The sequence below is a fragment of the Lepisma saccharinum genome, chromosome 17, assembly GCF_977018435.1.
Source record: "Lepisma saccharinum chromosome 17, izLepSacc3.1, whole genome shotgun sequence".
NCBI classification, from domain to species: domain Eukaryota; kingdom Metazoa; phylum Arthropoda; class Insecta; order Zygentoma; family Lepismatidae; genus Lepisma; species Lepisma saccharinum.
In genome coordinates, this window is record NC_139245.1 from 10,952,941 (window position 1) to 10,973,766 (window position 20,826).

Consider the following 20,826-nt stretch of genomic DNA (forward strand, 5'->3'; position numbering starts at 1 on the left):
GGGCGTAGTTCGTTTCGTATTCCACCACCGGCATTCTCAATTCCATGCTCCGGATGACGCACTTGGCTGCTTCGGGTAGAGTGTTGGCTATCGGCGTGGTGCCGTCCGGACCCAAAGTAGCGTATCGCATCAGTGCGTTGTTGTCGTTGGCCGCTCTTCGAAACGTGACCCTCAGTCCTCCCTTCCACATGATCTCCTTGTAGTCCGAGAAGAAACCCGGCAGCAGACGCATGGGAAAGAGCACCGTGTGACTTCTCGTCGATATTTTGGTCCCGGCTTCGAATCCCCCGGCCTGGTAGTATGCTGCGTCCGTTTTGGATAATTTCAACGTTCCCACTGCCGTCGACGTGATGCCTGGATAATCTATTCTGTCGATGACGGTGTTGTGTTTCCTCACCTCCACCTGCGAGAACAGGTGAGGCACGAAGTTGTCCACGAGTATCAAGTTTGCTGCTGCGGGAAACGCGTCTCCGCTTTCCTTCTTCACCACGTCGAATTGAAGGTAGAGGTCCGCTCTGTGAGGATGAACGAACCCATCGCCTACGTCCACGTCGTATTCGATCTCCCTGTTCGCTTCGTTGAGATTGGCGAACGTGCGACGGTTGGGAGGGAAAGATTGCAATTCGTAACTTTCGATTTGCTCCATTCTCACTATGTATGGTTATTTATTATACGTTGATCTCCACGATGGCCGTCGTAGTGGCACCTGCGAAATCCACCACGTCTCCTTTCTCGTTCGTCACCACCAACTCTATGTCGTCTATGCGGTTGCGACATACTGGAAAATAGATCGGCGAAGAGGGCGTGTAGATGATCGGTTCCATGAACTCGGAACTTGGTTTGAACGTGGCTATGATTCCCGTCTGCTTGTGACTTCCTAACAATCCGTCCGAAGATTTCGTGATCATGCCTTCCGCCACGTTACAGTGTACGTTCAGAGTCTCTATGGCCAAGAATTTAGGAATGTTGGTTGCTACGTGCTTGATACCAGCTTCGAGTTTGGTGTCGTTCTCGAAACCTAAAAGTTCTCCCATGGTGCCCAGGTCCACGGTCTCCGTCGCGGACAGGATTTCCACTCTGTGCGTGACCGAATTTTGAGAAAGGTACGTGCCTTTGGGTAATTGAGCTTGCAAAGTGGAAAGATTGTATTGTCCTGGCGTGACGACGATGTGTTCGCTTCCGACGCTAATTTTGTTGTTGTGCTGCGTAACATTGGGTATGAGGTACATGCTGTAGAATGCACGCAGAGCCACGGATTTAGGATAGACGATGTCGTCGTGCAGCGTGAGTTTCAAGATTGAAGATTCGCTCGTGAGATGGAACACGCCCATCCTAGTGATGCTGTTTGAGGTTCCACAATGCTTTCTGGAAATCCTCGATCGTAGGGTTATTTATTTTAGAGAGAAACGCGAGCACGGAGAGGCAGAGATGACCGCAGTTCACGTCTCCGAAATTTTGAATGCGTTCGTCGTTGTAGTATATAGAGGTTTTGTTCGTTTTCAGATAATAGACTAAATTTGTAGGTGGAACACCTCCGAAAGAATCGAAAACGAATGCTTTATCATCATTTTTGTGGTAACATATCCAATGCGTGCCTGGATTTTCTTGACCGTCCAAGTTGACTACTCCGCATTCTCTTCTTTTAACGCTTGAAGGTAACGAGTCGGACATGAAAACTCCTCTGAAGTGTTTGATTCGTAACGGTCCGATCAGAGATTCAATGTCTCGGTTGGTGAGTGCTTCTGTTTCTTTTTTTTAAACTTCTTCATCACGCCCTTTCCTCCTTTCTTCTCCATGGCCAGGTTGTGACGTTTCTGTTCTTCCAATTCCGCTTTGTTCTTCTTCGAGTCGATGACGGTTTTCGCGATGGCGGCACTTCCGCCGGCCAAACTTCCAACGGCCCCCAATGCTGCCAGGATGGCCGGGATGCTGAATATGAAGCCTCCGATCTTTTGCTGTTTCCGCGAACGCTGCAATCTTTTCAATTGAGGTGTGCTGAGCAGCAATTTCATTCCATGTCCTTTCGACAAGCAAGAACGTTTCTTTCGCGTTGTTTCTTGGTGAGTAACCCATCGAGGGCACCTAGATTTTTAAGATTGGAGTATGGTATCTGGTACACGACACCCTTGGGCTTCATGTTGATGCTCTATGTGTTATTTTCACGGTATGTTATTTATATATATATTCTGAGATTTTTTCTTGTGTAGTTTTTTACGGTATGTTATTTATATATTTTCAAGGCCTCGCAGTCGTTACACAAATTCTATAACGTGCTTCGTTTTCTTGCCAAGAAGTTCCTTTGTCCCCTTGTACACGATTCGAGTTTTGTTCTCGATTAAAATAGATAGCTTCTCGTCGCATAACATGTTAGCGTATCGATCTGGTAAAAATAGACTGTATTGTGCGTTGAGCAACAGGCGTACCTTGGGACCATACTGGGTAGAAACGATTGAACCGGAAGTTATCGTGTAAGGTTTGTCGACTTCCAATTCCTGAATTTTTACATACTCAACTGACAAATTTAGCATTTGTTTTAATGCTTGGAGATCACTTATTTTTTCGGTCGTCATATCAAAAAAAATTTCAGAGTGTTAGAGAGAAATTTAATTGTTTTTTTCACGATGTGTGTTATTTATATATACCGAAGATTATTTATTTATATATCAAGTTTTTTTGACACGTATATATATTATTATTTTTTTAACAGAGGAAGGAAGTCCGTGCTTCGGAAAACGCGATGATGTGCGTAATGATATCTTCCGTCTCCTGCATAGACTTGTACCAATCTACTGTGTACCGTCTTCTTCCCTGCCTTGCCTCGTGCAATTCATCGAACCTATCGTTTAATTTCTCCCCTGCGGCCAAAAGCAGAATGTTGAGATCACCGCACCTCAGGCCACTGATCTCCCGAAGATGGTCCTTGAGAACCATTTCACAAGGGATGCGAAATTCCGGCGTTGTTCTTGCTATGATTACAAGTTTCCCTACATCTCCGTTAACTACCTTTTTGAATATTTTAGATAGTAGCTCGGGTGGCAAATCAGTTATGCAAGCCATGTTGTTTTTTTTTACTGTATGTTATTTATATACCCCACCCCAATTTTTGTTTCGTGTTCATGGCGATGGTGGTGCCTAGTGCGGCGACCCGTTCACCCAACGATGCGTCTCTGCTCACGAACCTTTCGAAAGCTGCGTGCTCTAACTTTCTGTCTGCTTCGTGACGTGCGTCCAGATCCGTCTGCGTGGTGTTGTAGGCGATGTCGTGATCTTTGCATGCCGCGTCCAACGGATTCACACCCTTGTCTCCTCTCTCCAATCTTTTCTCGAGTTTGGTACCCGGTCCGCAGTACTGGTAGCCAGGTAGATGCATCTCGAAAGGTAACTTGTTGATGATGTCGTTCACGAGCCCCTTTCCTTCGGCCACGTTCCAAAATTTCGGAGGCAGCGTGTTGATGATTTTGATCAGGTAACCTATGCCCTTGTCGTCGTTCACGATGAAGTTGGAAAGTTTCGTGCTGATCATGTCCACGATGCCAACCTTCTCGTTGTAGAAATTACGGTTGCCTGCATTCTCTTCGCCGGCTATCACCAACAATCGGTCCACGAGTTTCCTAACGTCGTCCACCCAAACGAATTCTTTGGGTAACGTGTTGTAGCGTTTGACGCCGCTGCCCGTTTTGACCTGGTTCCAAATCGGTTTGATGAGATTCCTGTACTTCTCGCCGCTGCTCGATTTCACCCTATTCTGCGAGGCGTCGTTGTTCTGGTACAAGGCATCCGTCATGATCAGAATTTCCTTGTAACTCTGGTAATCTTCGTCGGTGTAATCTTTCGGCTGCTTTTTGGCGACGAGTTCCCACAGTCCCACCGTACCCGGATACCTGGTCCAACTATCCTTGTCGCCTAAATTGACTTTAATGTCGTTGCCTTCGAAGGTCGCCTTCGATTTCCCAATCTTCCACACCACACCGCCGCCTTCGCTGGTTTCCATGCTGGGATACAATCCGAACACTTCATCCTTGTCGAATTTCCCCGTGCTCAGGTAGTCTCGTGCCAAAGGTCGCAACTCGATTTTATCCGAAGACGACGACGTGCTACCAATGGCTCGACGTCGTGCCGGTGCATCCTTCAGTTCGAACGGCGTCGAAGGAATGCTCGAAATGGGTGTGGGTACGCCGTAATTTTAGCTGCGAGCGGTACGAGTTCGTTGATCAAATTTTTATTTTGTTCCGTGACACTTTTAATTTCTTTACCTAGACTGCTGATGGCATCGATCACGGGTTGATCCTGACGTTTCTTCTCTTCGTAGAATCCGCGATTCTCGGATTTCCAACCTTTGAAGCGTTTCGCGAGGTATTTTCGCAACTTGAGATTTTCGTCTTCGATTTTTCGTTTCGTCATGACGTTATTTATACACGTCGTTTCTCACAACGTTGCAACGTTTAGAAAGTCGTTGATTTTGTTTCTGTATTTTCCGTCGTTGGGTTTCCTCGTCATGTCGATCGTCGTGAATCCGAAATCGTCACCGTTCCAGCAAGTAGAGCAGCAGCTTTCCGAAAATTGATTGTAGTTCATGTCTCCGCCTACGTAGTCATCGTACGCGTGCTTGAGGTTGGTGTGATCTTGACGAAACAAACATATGAAATTAGCGTTGTCGCGTACTAACTGTTTTGGAATTTTGGAAAACGTTTGAGCTAGGTAGAAGCAATCCATTCCTTTGTGACGACCTTGCGTGAAAAAGTTGCGAATTTCATTTTGATTTTCCAGGATGGCGTCGTCGAACACAACGACTGAATTTTCGCGACAATCGTCGAGTGGTTTTATTTCCGAGGCGAATGTTGCAATGTCCAGACCATCGTACAGTTTCATCAGTTGCTGGTATTTGGATTGCTCCAAACTTTTCGAGAACACGTACAGGTGCCTGTTCTTCCAATCTAACCAATTCGGTGCGAGGAGAAAATTGTCCACGAGCAGTGTCGTTTTCCCACACCCCGAAGGACCTACGATCAGACAGCGGATGCTGTCGGGAAGCAACTTGCCGTTCTTTTTTTTTCTCGTTTGACTTTCCGGATCCGGTAGACGCTTCACCACGTTCCACGTACTTACAAGATCACTTCGTCCGCGCCGATCCAACTTTTTTCCGGAAGTCCCAGCCATTTGACAAACAGTTTGTCACCTTTCCTACGCAATATTTTTTCGATGAGGTACGTGTCGGGGTGTTTCGTTTTAGAGAGTTCCTCTTCGTAAAATCTTCCTTTCAAAATCTCGCCGCTACTATCTTTTATTATATACGTGTGTCGGTTTCCGGGTAGAACTCGAACCACCGTAAAAAGTTCCGTGCTCCAATTTTTTGTGAATCCCTTCTCGAAGGTGCGTTTGAATTTGCTGATCCTCACCTGGTCTCCAATTTTGTATTTAGCTTTTTTTGTCGTGGGTGTGTACTTTGGACAGTAAACGGTAGAAATTAAACGCTGCTCGTCGGACTTGGTAACGTCAACTGGCTTCATGCCTATCGTTCTGTGTACCGTATCATTATAGGTGTCGACGAGTTCCGGCAGGATGTCGACCCATTTGAGTAGAGGTTGACCCCGCCAACGTCAATCGCTATTTAATATTCGCAATTCATTTGCACGTATTTATAACTAATTTGCACGTACTTAGAACTTATTTGCGCGTACTTAGAATTCATTAGCATGTACTTAGAATACTTTACATTTATGTATTTGCATGTTTAGAACTTTTTATGAATATATATTTATTTATTTTATGAAAAATATGTATATAGAAGGTAATTAGAGGTACTAAATGCTATGCATATGGTTTTATATTCATTACTGCAAAGTATGTATCGTATAAAATGTTAATATTAATGTTTATAATATTGAAAATAAGTTTTCTATGGTTTATGAACCGCTATGAAAGGTGTTAATGGTACGAAAGAAGACGGTCCCGGTACTCGAACCTGCGATATGTAATATTATTAATTAGTACTATGTAATAATTTCATCATGTTATGAAACACGATGGTGCAACACGCTAGACAGAATACTGTCTCCGAATTTTGACTCCGCTCTGATGCCAGACAGAGAGAATGAATTAATATTCAGCGCAGGTAGAGAAGAAAGGAATTTTGGGGAAGCGCGGTGATGCCAGACAGAGAGAATAAATTAATATTCCGCCCAGGTATCAAGAATGAAGCCTCTGTTAACGTAGGTCAAGGCGAAAGGGTTTGCTGACGAGACGGGATGTTGTTGTTGTGACGGGGCAAATACACGACAAGTTATTTTGGAGAAAATAAATTGGTTAGAGAAACGAACCGCTTCGATTTCAGGTGGAAAAAGAAAATGTATCACGGGGTGATTGTGTCCCTTGAAAGAAAACAAAAGATTGTAAAATGCTAATTTTTTAAAAGTCTCCCGCTAAGCGGAAACTCCCTCTCTGTGTGGGTGTGGTGGGGCGATACGGACTTTAAAATAGTAATCGCCAAGGCAGATACAGAATTTGGACGAAAAAAAGGATTTTAAGTTAAAAGGACATGAGTGGAAGGTGATATAATTCAAGGCGGGTGGATGTAAGGAATTTATCTAATGGAAAGAGAGGCTGAGGGTTTTAAATTTGGACTCGTAGAGTTAACAAGGCAGCGTGAATTTAAAGGGAATGTTAGTTTCCAGTATGGAAAATAGGGGCGGCCCGATTGTGGGGTATTTAAACTTGGGAATCCGAATTTGTCCGCACATTTTTGTTATTTTTTCTACGGTGTTTGTTGGTGTGTTTGTCTTTTGAGTTTTCTGTTTTGAAGATGATGATCCATGTTGTAAGTATTGCATTTTTTATCTAAGTACAAGAGTTATACGAGAATGGAATTTGACTAGTGTTTTATTTTAAATACAAACTAACTTGTCAAGTTCTATCTCGGTTGTGTTTTAGCGGCAAAGTGTTTAGCGTGGCGAGACGGAATAAAAGTGAATTCTAGTAACAGTCGCGATTAATGTATTTGAGATTTGTGCAAGATCCGTAACAAGGATCGAACCTACGACCGTTTGCACCAACAATATTAGCTTTTTTTTACTCTACATATAACTATAAAACTTTTATTTTTTAAAAAGAAATAAAACGCACAAGTCTACTACATACAAGTTTATTGTTCTAAAACTAATCTACTACAAAATAAATACAGAGTCAAATTAATTTTACAAATTATTTATACATAGCGTTTACACAACGCTTTACAGTTTTTTATAAGTCAGGTTATACATATACAGAATACATAGCGTTAACACAACGCTTTACAGTTTTTTATAAGTCATTTTGTACACATGTTGTAATACATAGCGTTCACATAACGCTTTATATTTTCTCAAGCAAAATTGTACATATACATTTATATATAATGAGTTTTACATAACTCATACAGCTTTAACACTACGCTGCTATATTTATACATTATAACTACTCTAAATTACAATGCTTTTAAGTTGTTACTTTGTGGAACAAATAGCTTCCCAGAACTTGTTCTCCAAAGAAAAATCATATGAGTGAAACCGGTGCGAATCCAACGCACATATACATTCTGGTATATACATATATCCCTGCCCACAAAAGTGAAACTTTTTTGTTGGCTTTTCATTATATTTAAACACACAGTGACGTACGGGATTACCGTACAATTCTCTTCTGCGTAATGTCTGTACTGGCGCCCCAGAAAAGTACACTTTATTATTATTACAGGTGATAAATTCATTTATATACATTACACCTTTTTGTTCTGTTTTTGATTTGTTTGGAGCCCACAAATCATTGCATGTATATGCAATATGATGATTATTATAGAAAAATGTACTATGCAGAAATTTAGTATACAGTTTCATAACTAGTTCGATATCTACACTGTCCACTTTTGCATCGAACGCCTTTCTGTCACGTATAAATATTCTTTATGAGCCTGCTGGAAGTAGCAGCAAATAACACCCTTGTAAGTTTTGATCAACTGTTCCATTTTCTTTTTTTCTATGCACTCAAGATTTAGACATTTGTGAAGTTCTTCTTTTGGTTCGCCAAGTTCACATTCAGAACATGTAGGCTTGGGATAATTTTCTACTATTGCTTGTGCAATAGAGAAAATAAGACACTGGTCTTCGATGCAGTATTCACTGCAGGCACACTGTAAATTAATTAAAGGCACTTGAGAATTTTGTCCATACAATTCTGTCATTTCTTTTTAAGTTTGTTCCAAACAATGACAGAAAATAGGTTAGGGGTAACTCACGGCACATATAATGTAAAAACATAATACAATAAATTCCACACATTGATGAGTTCGGGTTTTGAACCACCGTTTCACTGATGCACCATGATATACAGTTCTTTTTTATAAATTTTAGTACATTTGCACTAGGAGGCTGACCAAAACTATCAAAGTACATGGCCTCCTTATCACTGTTTATAAACAAACTTGTCCAGTGTATTCCTGGTCCAGATTCATTGTCGGTGTTAATAATCAATGCAGCAGGCAATTGCACATTTTTTGGCAATGTGTTATTAGCAAAAACACCTCGAAAAATAAAAGACAGACATTTGTCTGATTGAACAGTTTTTTCAATTTCAATGTTATTCATTGTTCACTATCCGAAAATGCACTGTTTTCGGAAGAGCAACCTTGCTCGGATAAGTAATACACACTTGATGCGTCGTTGTAAAACGAAGCTAAAGAAGAATATCCACTGTCTGATGTTGAGGTGTTCTGTTTAGGTGCAGTCCTTGTGGCTTCTCCTATAATATGCTGTTGAAGCATGAAGCTACGGAGATAAGATGCGTATAAATGTGCGTCTCTAAGAGCACATTTGATTGTCCTTAATCTGTGATAATTGCGACAGCAATTTTGTGCAGGGAAGGCTAACAGTGACGCTTTAGGGCATCCTAGGTCCTCGAGGTTAACCACAGTGCGGTGAAGTACTGTAATCAGAAACTTGCATTTGTCAGCTCCAAAAGCATAAATAACTGATGCGTTTCTGGTGTACTGGGAAAGTACGGAAACCAATTTTGAATAGCAAAGTTCACCGATAGGCCATTCGAGAGAATGCTTGTTTTGTGTTTGCCACATATTTTCGTTTTTTGCTCCAATATCTAAAGTATCCCATTCGTAAGGTGGTAGAAATATCCATGATTGCATACTATCTGAGTCTGCATCGACTATAGCTAGTTCTTTAGGAATAAAGTTGCCAGAATTGTCTCGGAATCCTTGAAAATCAACGACAGCCCTCATATTGTGATCCGTACTCCTTCCTGGCTGGTACTCAACTGATTATTATTTTGTATTATCTGGGAAAATACCTCTATGTCTGTCTATTTGGATAAGAGAGTCGAATTCTCCATAAATAATGCATGTGACCGCCGTAGGCAACGGCGCAGAGAATGACAGTTTAGCACTTACACTCCCATCACGTAATATGTCCCAAGTAGAGTCAATTTCCATTGTGGGTGAAAGAATAAAGGGATACAAAGCAAATCCATTATCAAAATCTTCTCGGGAGAGACTATTTCCTGTATCCTGGTAATGTATTCCCGTTCCAGAGAATAAATTGTAATATGCTTGGATAATATTTTTGTCTGTGAAGCTGGGGCAGAGAGGTTGGTTTGGAATGGTTCTAGTTCCAACTTGGAGTTGAATTTTATTCAATCCGAAATGATGGAAATTAAAGGGGTTTTTATGTATTTGACCATTGAAAGCTGAATTTTCAACAAAACCTAATATTACACGTTTAGGAACAGTACCTAAAAATATATTATCTAGATTATAAGAAGTAATATTTTGAGGGATAGTTATTGATTTTACTTCCACGCGTGTAATTGGGTATTTAGCTGTAGTAGTTTCAAGAGCATTTGCATGAGCAAGCCCTATATCTGGAGATACAGTAACTCTTTTTACATAAAGAGAAATGTCCTGTATTTCTACACGATAAGAAGAATTCTCGGCGGCCATCAATGAAAATGCATCGTTTGTTCTATGTAATTTAATTCTCATGGACACATTGTTCAAGAGAAGACGAGGTTGGCACATAAAATCAGAATACAGTCGCCCGTACATGTCGAATGACCGACTTTGCGCGGCAAGACTCATTCGTTTTTCAATTCCTTTATTTTCAGTTAGATTTTCTAATTTCCCAGGCGTATCGCGATACCAGAGAGCAGCAGTGAGATGAGATTTTTTAGCCTCATTAGAATAGTTGAGTAATGTTTCAATGTATGCCCTGTAAGCGTAACACCCTGCAGAGGACGAAATCAATTTGTCATTTAACGAAACGTCGACCTGACTGAATGCTGTATGTAGAAAATTGTTTCCGGGGGCAACCAGGTTATCGGCAGCTAAGGCCGTACCATCTGGTTTAGTTATTTTACATTTTAGGTACAGATAAATGTGTGCTGGATCAATGTATTCTCCACTGTCTCCAGTAATGGCAAACTCGACTGGACTTTTACTAGTTAAAGATGAAATGGGACGATACTCCACTAAACAAGAATTTTCAATGCTAGTTTGAGTTAATGGCAGAGAAAACAAATCCAATTCTGTATTTGTGCATTCCGATGAGTTACAGTTTACTAACGACATGGTAGTTAATTAGCGAATATATCTCTGTGTACCCTTCGCCTTTTTTTGCGTGACTGGCAGGTAATAAAGGGTGGTTCGAATTTTATAGTTTTAGCCTTTCTTTTTTGTCTGCCTTTACCTGAAAGAATCTGAGAAATTTTTCTCTCGCCTTTTTCACGAAGAGCTTCTCCCGCCTGATTTACACGATCTCTGAAAGATTGTTTGAGAGGCCTGTTTTGTAAAACATCCCCAACAAATTCCATTCCCGAATGTAAAGCTTGCTGGCCAATTGCTTTAGCACCCTGTTTTAATAAAGGCGCCGCAAAACGAAACAAGCTTTTAAATATTGAACCGAGGGCTCCGTGGCCTTTTTGATAGGGAGGACCGGAAAAATAAGGTAAACCTGTTCCCGCCTGGTTGAGATAATAATCTCGATATAACTGTCGTCTATCGTATCTCATTGTCGCTTGAAATGTAGTTTAACACTCAGATCTCCGAAAGCAAATGAGAGTTTACGACCTGTGTTGTCTCTTAAAACTATTTCTATTGTATCAAATAAATATTTCGATACAGGCATATAATGAACGGGGTTAAATATTATAGATTGTGACCGGCCATAAGGAACCGAAGAAAATGTAAACATTCTTAAAAGAGGTGCCTTTGTATCTCCTACAAACTGGTAACTGAGTACATTAGTGTATACTAAAACCTGCTGGGGATAACCAATATTTAGGTTGGTCTGTTTCGAACTATGCTGTTGTTTAACAAGATTTCTATTTGGTTCGAATCCTAACTGCAGAGCCAAAATATCAGAGAGGTTCAGTGTAGATAATTGTGCATTGTATTTTCCCTCAACAATATTGCTGGACGGGTTATAACCGAATCGAAATAGCCCTTCTCCAATATGATCTTGATTTAAAACTTGTAAAACAGACTCCACACTTGAATAATATCCAGGGGGAACGATTGTTTTACCGCTCTGTTTACTTGACTGATCCGAGTCTTGGTTATAATAAGTCCACATAATTTCATTTTGTCCTTTTTGAATATTAAACAGACTGTTTGTGAAATGAATTTCAGACAGACCCACTAACCAGCCTCCAGACTCGAGCTTAACAGCATTAGAAAGTTTAGTTAAAAAATGAGAAGGTGTATTAGTCGGAAAAATATTTTTGGATGCATTTGAAACCAAAGTTACATAGTAATCATTATCACTGCCTTCAGAAATCATTATTCCACTTTTTTAAAATGTAATGTAACGCTTGACGCTCCAAACTCAAATGGAAGCAAAGTTCCATGCTCTGTTTTTAATATAATTTCAATTGTTTCAAAGTAACGCTTCTCTACTTTTAGATACTGCCTGGGCTCAAATATATAACTTTTTATTGCTCCATATTCATAATCAACCACACTAACCGTTCGTATTACGGGACCTATATTTGCTTGATATTTGACAATATCTGTGCATATGTTGATTTCACGGGGGATATGATAATCTAAATTACAAGGATAAATAGAACTTGATCTTGCCGTACCTGGACCAATAACCGAATGTATAGATATTTCTGACTTGGGAGTATCCAACGAAAAACCAAACACTGGAGCTAATTGTGGAGATATATACACTTTCATAATTTCATCTTCCTCTAGCGTTGTTTGTGTATACATACTATGCGTGGACAAAGTATAGCCAAATCGGACATGTTGAGCAAGAAGTTTTCTTTTTGAAGGGGGAATATTGTTTAATAATAATTGAATATTGGAGTAGTAACCTTTAGGAACTATACTTTCACTATAAAAAATCTGGTCCTTCTTTTTCGGTTTAAATTGATATGAAATGCTATTTGTATCGGAAACAATATTATAAAAACTCCAAGTTAAATGAAGCTCTGTGGCCGCCACCACCCATTGTTCATTTAATTCTATTGGTTCGCTCAGCTTAGTACGGTAATGTGCTATTTTATTATCAGGAAACAAGTTCAAGTTTACATTGGAAGGTAATGTAACATAGAATTCGTCCAGCGGCATAATGGCAACTAACCTAAACACGCGTAATATCTGATTTATGTACATAACTTGCACATGCGAGGGGGTAGTTTTTCCATTTTACTAGAACAAAGTCTCCCTTTCGTTTTAGAATTTTCTCGATAGTAAATGGCTTGTCTGGATCAAGTGTAATTTTTTGTAATTCTGGTTCATAGAAAATGCCTTTGACAGGATCGTTACTCCAGTCTTTTATACGATATGTAGGGGGATCAGTACTCATACGATCGCTAATTATAAAAATTTCCTCTGTCCAACTAGGTAGATATCCTTTCTCGAATTTCATTTTGGCTTTACTTATCCTTACGTAGTTACCGATATTAAATTTAAATTTGATATTATTGGTTTTTTGACTTGTATTGTTTCTAGACTGAGACCAGACCTGCAGCGCATTATTTTCGCTCACCTCAACAGGAGCCATTTTTATAGAACGGTGATACGAGTGATTATATGATTTTACTACAAGGGGGAGAATATCTACATAACGATATGTATTATTGGCTGAGAAGTGTTTATACAATTTTGATTTTAAAGTACGAATAAATCGTTCCACTACTGCTGCCTTTAGTTCTGAATAAACGCTATAATGAATAATATTGTACTTGTCAAACACTTTTTTCACTTGAGCGTTATAAAACTCTTTTCCTTGATCTGTCTGGGAGTAAACAGGAGGATATTCTAACATGTTTATAATTTTAGTGATTGCTTTTGCCATAATTTCACCCGTTTTGCTTTTCACTGGTATACAGAACGCTTGCCTTGAAAACACGTCAATTGCACAAAGTATATAGCGCATACCGTCATTGTACTTGGCGATATTCTGCATATCTGCCAAATCCATTTGCATAAGTTCCAGGGGAAAAGTGGTTTCGTAACGTTTACGTGGGAATTTTTTTCTAACTGGAACATGTAAAGTATATGCATCTTGTTTTGATAGCCACTCAGAAATATTCTTTCGTGATTGCGTAGAATGTTTGGATAATTTTTCAGTATTGGAAAATGAAGTCGGTAGTTCATGTGTATAATACAATGTTTTAAGATCCATAATTTATATATCTTCCCATATAAACTCAGCTTTCCTATTTCTTGAAGGGGGTGGGGGCGTGCGTGTAACTATATATTCTTTGGGTATGTTTAGAGAATGAAGGATAGATTGGAACTGATCTCTCCCGACAGGATCTCTACTTTTCTTACGGGGGCGAACAGAATCATTAATCAGATCTATGATATTTGAACCCTGAATTCTTTTTCCATTTATGTACACTGTTCCATATGCGTCCCAATTTATATATTGAGAAGAGAATAGTCTTTTAAGTAAAAGTTCCGTTTTCTTCTGAACAGTTTTCGGTACTGAAGCAAGAATTTCTTCCCTGAGAGTAACACTAGGAGGGGGGTCGTCTTGTTGCACTGGTTCACTTATTTGTGGCAGCTTATTTTCTTCTTCTTCGATCAATGGTAGGTGTGTGGGAATAGGCTTAGTAAAATTAACAAATTGTCGAAGTGCCTGTTGGTAAAGTTTCCATTTTTCACTTTCCCCTATATCTTCACGTGCTAATATTGTACGAATATTAGAATCTAATCTTGATTCGTGTCTCTGAGCTTTCTCAACGGAGGCATGCATATTAGTGGCAAAGTCCTCGGGAACAAGAATCATTTTTCTCACGCTCATTGTGAAAACAATGCACTACCTAACGCTGATATAATCGGACCGATTAAAAATGGCAAAAAGCCGGCGCCTTTTTGAATTAATATTTTCTTTTTATTTTTGAGCGAAGTGCCCTTCGCCGCTAGTTTACGCAAACTGGCCTTATACTTTTGAAGCTTAGTTTTTTGTACCCCTGAAAGTGGAATATTACCGCGTACTGTGTTGGCTGCACATTGTCCTAGTACACGAACTAGTCCTGGTGTTGCTCGTTGCAAAAGGCGTTTCCGTTGAATAGGTTTTAATTTACACAATAATTTAAGTGCCGGAGCATGTTCTTTTAGTTGTGATGTCATTCTGACGTTCGCACAAGAAATGGTTTGTTGACATGCTTTCAAGTGGCATAAATAGTCATTTGTTCATCAGGGAAAATATGCGCCCTCATACGTAAAATTTCAGGTGTATTTTGTGTTAAATCGAACATTAAATAACTGTGGGGTGTTTCAGTTGCATTTTGAAAAGCTTCCAAAACACTTTTACTATTGTCAGGTTTGAATTGTCGTGCTAAATGGTATATTTGGTGTTTGTCACGTGGATTTTTGAATATCACAAGATAGTGTGAGTTGAGGCTTATGTCTCTCATTTTAGCACCTTTGTGAAATAAATTTTGTACTATAAAAATAACACTTATATTTTTGTGATGAGAATATTTCGTAAATATATCTGCAACAGCGGAATCTTTGCTGCTTTCATTCATTAGATCATCAATGACTATTAATCCAGGAGTTTCAATATCCATATTTGCTACATCAGGGATTCCTTCAATAAAGTGAATATTTGTATTTTGGCTTAATTTTAATCTGGGAGGAACCGCACCATACGCCCATATTACTGTTTTTGGAATTTGTGTAAACATTTTATGTTTATAAAATAGAAGCTTATCCACAAAAGTGGTTTTTCCACTTTGTGAGGGCCCACAAACCATCATAGCAAACGGGTGTGTAAAACGCAGTTCCATGTTGAACAACACACGTTCTCTGCTTGAAGCGCAGACACACAATGGCCCAAATATATACCACAAATTAATTTTATCTTTTCTTTTCAGGATGAGATCAAACAGGAATGCGAAATTTGTTGGAGAACGGGCTTCAGGGGCAAAAAGGCCCTCATATTCCACCTCCGGACCGCTCACCGCCTGCGCCCGGTGTCCCCTCCCTCGTCGCGTCAGAGGCGGCGAAGAAGAGAGGGGAGATGCGGTTTCTGCGCCAGGCGGCGCATCAACGGGGAGTGCCCCTGGATAAATACACAAATTGAAATTTTGCAGACAATTTTGGGGCTGTAAAAAAAAAAAAAAAAAACAATAAAAAATAAAAAAACACTCGTTTTTTATTTAGATACCATATGGAACCGTCTCAAAATTTTCAATTTTTCTTCGTTTTGTGTGCACTGCTTGGTGTGTTTTCTGCTCAGATTCAGAAACAATTTCAAAATTGGCTTTTCGTTTAATTTTACGTGGGTTCTCAACAACTCGCTTTTCAATTTCCCCTTTGACCAGTTGCTTAAAATAATCAAAATTAATCTGGAGTCGAGTTCTGTAATTCATGGTAATGCCCCTTACTTTAATAACATGTTTCTCATCCTGAGGATCATGTTTGTTCACCATCTTATATGCATAGTTTTTGGGACCACCACCCAAAAAGCATGTAATTTGGTAGGGGTCTTTAATCTCATCCGTCATTTCACCAAGAAATGAGCCTGTAGGAATAAGTTTTTCATGTTCTCTTTCTACATAGAACACAGAGTCCGTATCCACGTAGTGAATACTTTCCTTGACTTTGTCCATAAAAGAATATAAGTGCATTCTTCCATAAGCAGTAATAAACGCAGAGACAAGTACATTTGAGAGTACTAACGGTTCATTTTTGCTTTCCAGATCAATATAATTCACTAATAAACAAAATTCGGAAATAGGGACAACATTACTGATTTCATACTGTGGATTAAACACTATATCATGGAATTTCTGTTCTGTATTTACAAAAATAGACTTAGTTTTTAACGTATTTTCTGAGAATTTTCCAAAAAGTGAATTTAGCAGAATTTTGGAAATAAAACGAAGTCCAGGGTTAGGTGCAATTTCATCTTTTACAAGTTGAATTCCCTCATGATCGAAATAATCTTGAATATACTTGTCTTTGTCAAGTTCTGAACTGCAGCCGGAAGGATATCCTGAAGACTGTTGTTTCAGTCTAAGAAATGTGTCTACATAGTCTTTGAACACATTATCATTCTGGTCAGCCGAAGGAAAATCCCAAATTTCATATATTTTGAGTATTTTGTACCCTTTTTTTACAGCCAGTTTCAGTTCTTCCGATACCCAGGTGCCATGTAAGTATCTTTCTTTATCTGCGTGTGAACATTGTTCTTGATTCTCGCTTTGTGCACAAGTTCTGCATAAAGCAAACATTAATTTGTTATTGCACGACATGCCCAGTACTGGTAAATATAAATCTTTAGGGGGGAGAATATCACATTTTACAACCCCAAACACATTATCCAAGGTGGGAAACTCTGACGTGTAAATCACTGGTTTCCCTGTAGGCATTTTTCTTTGCTTCATCATTGCAGGGTAAAGGGAAACTACATCTAGCAATTTCATGCTTGTATTTTCATTCTCTTGTTTTTCATAAACTGCCCTGAAAAGTTCAGTGCGGCCCCCATTAAAAGCTTGTTTTGGGATAAGTGGATTATTCAGGGAATAACAATTCTCAGCAATAAATTTGCGTAATTCTGGATCTTTTTTAATTTCTTCATTGAATTGACATTCCCATTTTTCTACAACCTTGTACCCCATTTGCTCTAATATTTCTTTACGGGTAACAGTACGTTCGTACCTATGATCTAGGGTCTCACCAGTCTCGTTAAGAGGCTTATCCCTGTTTTCAGGAAGACAAATCGGGCAAGCATGGTAGTAGCACCCTTGGAAACTATAAACAGTTTTGCTTTCTTCATGGAGCCCGTCCAACTTATAACGTCCTATTTTAGCCTCCCCGAGATTCCCTGCGTGTCTTAGAGTGATCTTTTCAGTATTTTCTACCCACTTTAACCACTTTAATGCAATTAGAGACTGTTGGTCTTGTTCCCGAAATCCAAATGGCGGAACTTTAATAAGCGTGTTTTCTTTAAGATATTTACTTCTAAATATCAAAGACGCTAACGACGCAAGAGTCGGGCAGCGAACAAAGCACTGTATTCCACTCAGATCTTCGATCAGATTAGAGAATTTAATACATGCAGCAGCAAGAATTTCCACATCTTTAATACAGTATTCGCGCAACTCTTTTTGAAAATCAAAAATTTTCCCTGCTTGCACCGTTTCCTCGTGCCATTTTAGCATCTCTTCTCTTTCGTTGGGGGACTTGGAATCTATATCATAATATTGAATATCAGGGAATGGACCAACATAATTCTGATTTGCAGGAGTGGAAAACAAATACGGAAAATCGCCTTTCTGCAAATCTTCCGCTAGTCCCAGACTTGCAGGCAGATCTTTCAATTTCATGAGCATGAAATTCAAGGAGTCCCTGAACACTATTTTCTTGGTAATAGACATCTCTATTATTTTCCTACCCTGCATAATTACGGAGGGGGTAATATTCTCTTTAGTAATCAGGTAATTTAAAACAAAATGTGAATCGTATCGCCCTGCATTATGTGCAATACACACGATTTTATCAAACCCTTCCCTCGGAGTTTGTATATATTGCATAAATTCTTGAATATTGGGGAAAATATGGACACGGGGACCACACATCTCGCAGAAATCTACATCAGTGTCTTTACAGACATGACATGCTTGCTTAGCAACAGCCAGATTAACTACGTGTTTCTGCTCATTTTCTCTTTCTACCAGCATACACTCAAAATCATAAAAAATATAAAGAAACTTTGCACTTGGTTCAGGCTTAACAGGCTGAATATAGCATTTGTGTGCTGGGTCAACAAAAGCATTACAGCTTTTACAAAAGAATTCATCGCATTTGTGTGGTGTTTTGCGCAATCTCTTGTTCACTACTTTGTAACAAACGTTACATTGGTGAATAGTTTGACAAACACTTGATTTTCGCCCTTCTGTACGCAAATGATTTTCATAGCATTCCGGGGACAGAAACTTCCTGTTACATGCAGAGCATTTTCTGGGAATAGTGTTAGTGGCTTTATTACCATCATGAGTGTATTCACACAATGAACAATATCTCGTGCATTCAGTATGTTGATACTTGTGAGCGAACCCGACTTGACATTTGGGGCAGTAATACTTCTTCACAAGAAGTTTGGGGACAGAGTTGACTATATCAAAATGTTGATCGTGATACAGTAAATTAATCTGTTTAGGGGCGAACGGAGTGGATCGAATAACTTCATACTCCCTTTCCCCCTCTTTCATTGAAAACACTACAATTTGGTACTCTGGTCCCAATTGGTTTTGAAATTTAACAATGTCCTCTACAGTGCATCCATTGGTTGGATCGACGCGTGCTTCATGGCATAACCGCATAGCCGCTTCTTTCAGTTTATTATCAGATCTTCGAAATGATTGGATTTTGTTTGTGTTCTTGTCGACTTTGACTTGGGCAAATGCAATAGCGCGTGGCAAGCACAAATTGTCATTGTTAGTCATAATAGTAAAAGCAGTCTGTCTCTGGTTAGGATTGTTTATTGATAGTAAAGGGGCGTACTTCCTGTAAAGGGGGTACTTTTTCTTCCCTCTACCGCGCTTGGGTTCGACAATATGCGCCATGCATTTCAGAGAGTTATCTACAAAGAAGGATTCATTGCTGTTCAGCACTTTGGTCACATAGTGTTGAATAATTTTAGGATTTAATGCCGAAAGGCGGCGCCAAGGGATATAAATATCCTTATTGGTTTCATTGCCGAAAATAATCAAACCAACCTGACTGTCCGGTGCCACATCAAAGAAAATCTTTTTCATTAGAAATTGGAACATGGACCCAACCAAATATTCAGGGTCGCCCACAACCTGATTAGGTATTTCAATGGATACCTCCCGCCCTAGCATTCCAAATCGTCTAAAATATCTTTCTCTTTCATCCACAATTGAAAACTGATTTGCCCCCACCCCTAATTGACACATTGCTGTGTGCACTGTCTCACAGAAAAAAGTCGGATCACATGAAGGGATATCGTCATGGAAAATAACTCTGTCACACATATCATAGTATGCATTAACAAGTTCTAGTGGGGAAGTGTACTTTCCAGAATGAAAATTACATATAATTTCGTTCGAAGTACTCACCGCAGTGTGGTTAGCCTCGTTTGTGGAGCTTGAAGACGCCATCTTTTACTAATGGTCCCTTCCAGTCGCACGCACACAGACAATAGAATCACCTGTAAAAAATAGAAAAACTAGTTGTAGTACTTGTTCACATTACGCATATTTGTTTCTTGCTTCGGTTCATTATTTGGTTTACATATTATTTAAAACACAATACATATATGTAACAATTCACTTACCTTAATTATAGCTTCTTTTGAGTTCTTTGTCTTCAAATCTCAGACAATAATCACAAGTTGATGTCTTCTCTGACACAATGGTTCAGAAATTCTACTCAAACTAACATCTTCTCGCTTTTACGCAGTTTTTTATACTTCATAAACAAAAGTGACGCGTTCTCTGATTGGTTGAAATAAAACCGACGCGTTTTCTGATTGGTTGAAATATAAACCGACGCTTTCTTTGTTCTTGCGTTCTAGTTCACCTTGAACTCCTTCCCATCATCCTTTGTTCTAGTGTTCTCGGTAACCTTGGCATACTTTGACAGAAACATGTCGTAGCATGCAAGCGACGCGCAGTTTAAAAAAAAAAAAAATTGACCCTTGCTGCGCATTCTCAGACATTCTTTGTTGTCTGGTTGAATCCCTCCCTGCCCTACAGTATTGCATAGCTTACCCCTGTTATTGCGTACTGGTTAACCTTGAAAAAACCGGTTCTGAAAACCTACCGACGCGTTCTCTGATTGGTCAATCAGATTCCTTCTTTGTCCTGACGTTGTGACGTCATTTGACCTTGAGCGCGCTTCCCCAAAATTCCTTTCTCGTCTACCTGCGCTGAATATTAATTCATTCTCTCTGTCTGGCATCAGAGCGGAGTCAAAATTCGGAGACAGTATTCTGTCTAGCGTGTTGCACCATCGTGTTTCATAACATGATGAAATTATTACATAGTACTAATTAATAATATTACATATCGCAGGTTCGAGTACCGGGACCGTCTTCTTTCGTACCATTAACACCTTTCATAGCGGTTCATAAACCATAGAAAACTTATTTTCAATATTATAAACATTAATATTAACATTTTATACGATACATACTTTGCAGTAATGAATATAAAACCATATGCATAGCATTTAGTACCTCTAATTACCTTCTATATACATATTTTTCATAAAATAAATAAATATATATTCATAAAAAGTTCTAAACATGCAAATACATAAATGTAAAGTATTCTAAGTACATGCTAATGAATTCT